Raw genomic sequence first — 6,116 nt, 5'->3', positions numbered from 1 at the left:
TATATATATATCTGTGGGAGAACTATTAACATCTCTTACAGATAGGGCACTGGGACAGAAACTTAAGTAACTTGCACGGGACCACACCACCACTAAGTGGTAGAGCTAATAATCCATCTGATAATGCCAGGTAATTCAATGGCCAATAACAGCAGAATTAATGGATGGGTGACAGTATCCAAGAATTCTAACTAGAACTCCAGTGAGAAATTTTAATATGCATAATCCTAGATATCTTACATATAAAATTATGAAGATAGAGTTTTGTTTCAGTTTCAACTGTACCAGTCCTATTACAGTAGTTAGTAGCACCTGCATAGTTTTAGTATTCTAAAATAGGGTTTAGTATTCCAAATCTGACACATTGATCTTGGGTGTCCTGGTTTCCAGGACTGTAAGCAATAAATATTTGTCCTTTGTATAATTAAGTAAATAAATAGTATAGTGTAACATAGCATAGAGTGGGGTTGCTAATTTATGGGAGAATAATACTTGTTTAAGAAAGCAGATTTCTTTTTGTAAGTCTCCCCAAATACGTGTGAAAATACCTCTACTATAACCAGCAATTAAATCTCTACCTTTTGCTCACAACTAAGGTAAGAGAGGTATTTGTGTCTCTGTATTGGTCTATGAAAGTACATGTAATGAAATGTATAAATTGGGAAAATTACGTATCTAAATATTTAGCTGAGTAGAAAGTAAAAATTTACTTATAATTTTAGATAATTTCAAATTTATAAATGTCAAAACTATTTCAAAGACTGTTTAGACTTGATTTCCATCAAAGAATTTATGCGTTTCTTCATTTATAAGGCATTGTAAAGAAATGAAAGTCATCACAAATATTCACAAGTGCATTAAGCACTTAAAAATAATTCCAAGCCGGGCGTGGTGGCACACACCTGTAATTCCAGCACTCGGGAGGCTGAGGCAGGAGGATCCCTGCAAGTTTGAGGCCACCTTGGGCCACCTAGTGAGTTCAAGACCACCCTGAACTGAATAGTGAGACCCTGTCTCAAAAAGACAAGAGAACATATACACAAAAAATTCCATATTTAGCCAAAGATGGTGGTATACACCTATAATTCCAGTACCCTAGGAAGCAGAGGCAGTAAGATTGCAAGTCTGAGCACAGCCTTGGCAACTTACCAACTCACAAGCCTCTGTGTAGGGGTGTAGCTTTGGGTTCACTCCCCAGTACCAAAATAGCCCATCTTTAATCCTATGGCATAGTTTAGCATAAGCATCTGGCCTTAGAAGAGAGTAAACAAATTGAATTACTTTCAAATAGTGGATACTCCTCAGCAATTAAAACAAATTCCTGACAAACACAACAATATAGATAATTTTCAAAGGCATTTTATTAAGTGAAAGAAGTCAAATATAAATGATTGTATGAAAAGAAATCAGATCACTTCGAATAAGGTTATAAAGACACATAAGAAAACTTTTCCAGTGGCAGAAATATTTTATATCATGATTTGGTTTCTGTTGAGTAGCAACATATATTTCTCAAAACTCTTGAAAAACTGCTTCTAAAAATGGTGGCTTTGCAGTGTTACCACAATAAATGTGTGTGTGTGTGTAAGAGATAGAAGCAAGTACACTGTTAAATCCAAATGCACTTTATGAATCTTGATCAGACTCATTAAAAACAAAATAAGCATAATAAAACACTAATTGATCACCAAATGACATTAGGGAATTACAATCATCTTAGGTTTATCATGTTATAGAATTTACATAATAGGCTATCCTTACCTCTTAGGAGATATATATTAAAAAATTAAAGGATGAAATGTCTTGAAATATCTGTAAGCACTTGAAATAATCAAAAACCATTAAAATAATTTAGCAAAGTGTTAACAATCATTGAACGTGCGTAGGTGTTTATTGATACTACTCTTTCAGCTCTTCTGTATGTTTGAAATATTTTACAGTAAAATAATAAAGGAATATGACAATAAAATTGCTAAGTTCCATTAAAATGTGTGATAAGACATAGTGTTCTGCACAAGGCAAAAGTGAGAACACAGCTGGGACTGTACTCAGTGGTAGAGCACCTTCCTAACGAGTGAGGCTCTGTACAATTCCTAGCATTAAAAAAAGCTGCTGAAAATGTGAAGTCACCGTTAAGTAACCATGTTAAAAATTACTATTGTGTCTGGATCTTACATGTCTCCAAAACGCTTGTGTTTTGGAGCAGATGGCACTTCTGGGATGTGGTGAGAACTTCAGGAGGTGGTACCTACTTCCTCCTAGCTGAAGGAAGTAGTTAATTGGAGGGTGCCCATACAGGTATTTTGGGAAGCCTGTCTCTTATCTCTCTGTCTGCTTCCCAGCCTCCATGAGCTGAATAGCTTGGCTCTGCCTTGTGCTCCTGCCACGTCACACTGCTTTGTCACAGGCCCAAAGTCAACAGGGCCACGTAACTATGGAGTGGAACCTCTGAAACCATGGGCCAAAATAAGCCTTTCTTCTTTATAAGTTGCATATCTGAGGTATTTTATCACAGTGACAGAAAGCAAATGCAATTGTATTCCAAAATGAATTGTTCTAAAAATTGTAACATAGTTGCAATTTAGCTTAAATTTGCTGAAGTAAAATAAACTTACTTTTATACTTTTGGCTTTTATTTTCTATTAAACATTTTAGTTGCCTGTCTTTCTCTTTACTACCGAATCTTGGTCCCACTGTCAAGTCAGTTTATGTTAGCCTTTTCTAACAAAATCACCTTCAGAAACAGATACAGTCCTCGGCCCTAACTGCCAAGTTAACATCTGCTGGCAGTGTGCAGAGAAGTGGCAGCAATATTCACAGAAACAGTTTTACTAGTCAGCAAGTTATTAAGGTCCACAACCAGTCCTTAACTGGAAAGTGCTATGCAAATTAAATGACCTTTAGATTTTCTAAATTACATTTATGTCAACCATTTGATTCTGAATTGCAATTGTCTTCTATTACGTACACACTGTGTCTTTTAACCAAGAACACACAACAGCAAGGCTATTCTGTAAACCTGCAGTAATACAGCACTTAAGGGGCTGATGCAGAAAGATTCCCTGCATGAGTCTAAGGCCAGCCTTGACTATATAGAGAGCTTAAGACCAACCTGAAATACATAGTGAGTCTCTATCTCAAAAACTTAAAATTTTTTTCTTAGATCTTCAAAACCTTAATAATGCAGCTCTGTATTTTAAATTTTAGGCTGGAAAATACTTACTTGCATTTGAGTGAAAATTTGGCAAATAGCAGGTTCTCACTTTTAAATCTCAGATAAACATTGCTCTGAAGCTAGTGTGGGACTAAATGACCGTGTAATCTAAAACCATGCAAAGCCATTGTAATAATCAATGTGAATTGTGACCTTAAAATTTTTATTGTAAAAACATTAACAACTTTCTTACTGTTATAAATTTAGAGAGAAATGAAAAAAGATAAAACTAAAGTTTATTTAGTACATTGTGACTCAAAGCAATAAAATGTTGAGACTGAAGTGTTAAACAGAAAGAAAAAAGAAAATTATCCAGAATCATTCAAACAGTGCCTGCCTTCTTTTCAGCTATAATATATAAGTATGCATCTTTTGGTGAAACATACTACTTGCTATGCTTGGGCCGTTTTTAATTAAATATAATTTACAAATTCAAGTGACTATAGGAACTCAAGATAAAATTCCAAGACTTACCTTGCAGGCAGTACCTAAAAGCAAGAAATTACTCCAAAGGTAAAGGAAATGGGAACATAAATTGTCAGCAAAGACATGGAGCAGATGTGGTGTTTTGCTGATACAGGCAAAATTTGTCTCATACTAAAAAGTATTCCTTTTAGCAAAATGTAATCAGACTATAGGACATTTTACATACTAAAATATAATTTCACTTTGTAGACAACGAAGAACTTTACTGATCAGGAATCAGTGACATAAAACAGAATTTGTAATCACTAGACAAAAAAAAAGGATCTGCTACCAAGGCATTTAACAGTTTACAGAATTATTGGAAGGGATGAAGAAACAATGTATTTTGACACTTCAGTGATATTTGCTAGGGGCTGGGGATGTAGCTCAGTGGTAGAGTGCTTGCCTAGTGTACGTAAGGCCCTGAGCTCAAGCCCCAGTACCAAAATAAAAAAATAAAAAGCTATGTAGGAGTAATTCCCAAAGACACGTTGCAGAAGTAAGCCACTGCTTAGACAGGAAGCGAGATGAAAAACTGGGAAGCTGATACTAGTGCTGATGTCTTCAAGACCGTACTGATACTGCAATCAGGAAGGCCACGTTAAGGAAGCTTTGTAACCACAGTTACAAAATTGCCACGTTAAGGAAGCTACCACAAATTAAGAATCCTTTCATGAACAAGAAACGTCCTTCCTACTTCTGGCTCCACACCATATCGAGTATGATGGCACCGGCAAAACTGGTGTCTCACGGCTTGCCTAACAGCACGCGTGAAAGTGTGACCAGATTTCTGACGACACAGAAAAGATACCTACTGACCGTGCTTGCCGTTTTCATTGATTCGGAAAACCAAACGCAGCGTAAGAATGAGCACTGCTTCTCTTAGCCTTGCCAATCCTATGGACGCTTCCCAGGGTCGGCTGCAAAGATTTTTGAGAAATACACTTTTCAGCTTTTCCATTTCTACAATAAATAATGACTTACTAGAAATGACTGAATGGGGGCTGGGGTTTTAGCTCAGCGGCAAAGCGCCTGCCTGGCAAGCGCAAGGTCGTGAGTTCGGTTCCCGGTACCGGAGAAAAACCAATAAATAAATAAATAAATAAATAGAAATGACTGAATGGATGTCACACACCTTGTTTCATAAAGAATCACTAAATGATCTTAAATAGAAGAAAAATAGAAATTTAACCTTTGTATATATTCAGTTTAAAATAGTTAAAATAAAATTCATTATTGGGGCTGGGGATTTAGCTCAGCGGCAAAAAGTGCCTGCCTGGCAAGCGTAAGGTCGTGAGTTCGGTTCCCGGTACCGGAGAAAAACCAAAAAAAAAAAAAAAAAAAAATTCATTATTGCTCTTCCTCCAAACTGTCTCTCCGTATTGAATTTGCAGTTTTTATTACAGCTACCATTACTCCATAAATTATGTAACTTGAGATGTCAAGTATTTATGTATTTATGATATATATATATAATCTAGCATGAAAGGTTTATGAAATCAATAATGTCCTACACCGCAAAAAAAATAGTGTGAACATTTAATTAGGAAAAAGTTTTATCAGGAGCACTACTTCGTACTGTATTGAAAATCATAAGGTTAGGAAAGCTGGTCTCTGACACAACTACTAATATCACTTCCATAGCAGTGATTCCTCATTATTTTTTCTGACCCAACAGACTTTGAGAAAACATTTTCCAACTCATAATGGCTCACTAAGTTCATAATTCTCATGCAAAGAGACTAGAAAAATCAAATAGAGAGTGCCTTAAAATCCCTGGGATTGTGGTATTACAGACTGTACTTTCTCTATTGAAAATACTGCTTTATTCTACTCACAGCAATGAAAAGTTGTCTTGTTATAAAGACTTGTGAGTGGATAACCAAATGGATTCATAATAACTAAAGATTCATAAGTCACCAGTGAGTTATAAGTATTCCACATAGCGGTTAAAATTAAAGCTGTATCTTTCAGTTATGGATTGTAAACATAAATGTATTCAAATCCGATGTCTTTGAGATTGATTACAATGAATTGTGAGGCACATGGCAACAAACTAACACGAATGAAGATAAGGGTCAGAAATTGGGCACCACTGGAGGAGGCTTGGAGGCTTGTATTTGGACTCGTTTACTGAATCATTTCTACTAAGTAGACAGTAAAGTAATTCAGAGAGCCCTAATTATTGCACACTCAGTGACTCCAGTAGCATTAAAACAGCTGGCTCAAAGGAACACAAAATTTGGGTTTTCTATTAGTTAATCTTACACTACATCTAAAGTCATTTGAGTTATATTTGCATATAACCTGGTTTATAATAAACTCCTATGAGACAGATGGTGCTGATGCTGTAATAGTTGGGCTTTCATGTATTTCTAATAGTTTGACAGCAGAATGATTGTTCTAAAGTGCAGTAAAAGAGTTGTATGTCAACTAG

General features: G+C 35.8%; 1 protein-coding gene across 1 annotated transcript in view; it reads left to right on the top strand.

The window, feature by feature from the left end:
- Stap1 (signal transducing adaptor family member 1) overlaps positions 1 to 6,116 on the top strand; it is a 52,507-nt gene that overhangs the window by 5,040 nt on the left and 41,351 nt on the right. The gene's annotated exons all lie outside the window — the stretch shown is intronic.

This window comes from Chinchilla lanigera, unplaced genomic scaffold (genome assembly GCF_000276665.1).
Source record: "Chinchilla lanigera isolate Chin_1 unplaced genomic scaffold, ChiLan1.0 scaffold00046, whole genome shotgun sequence".
In the NCBI taxonomy this organism is placed as follows: Eukaryota; Metazoa; Chordata; class Mammalia; order Rodentia; family Chinchillidae; genus Chinchilla; species Chinchilla lanigera.
The sequence above is the reverse complement of the archived record's forward strand: the minus strand, read 5'-3'. Positions and strand labels throughout refer to the sequence as shown.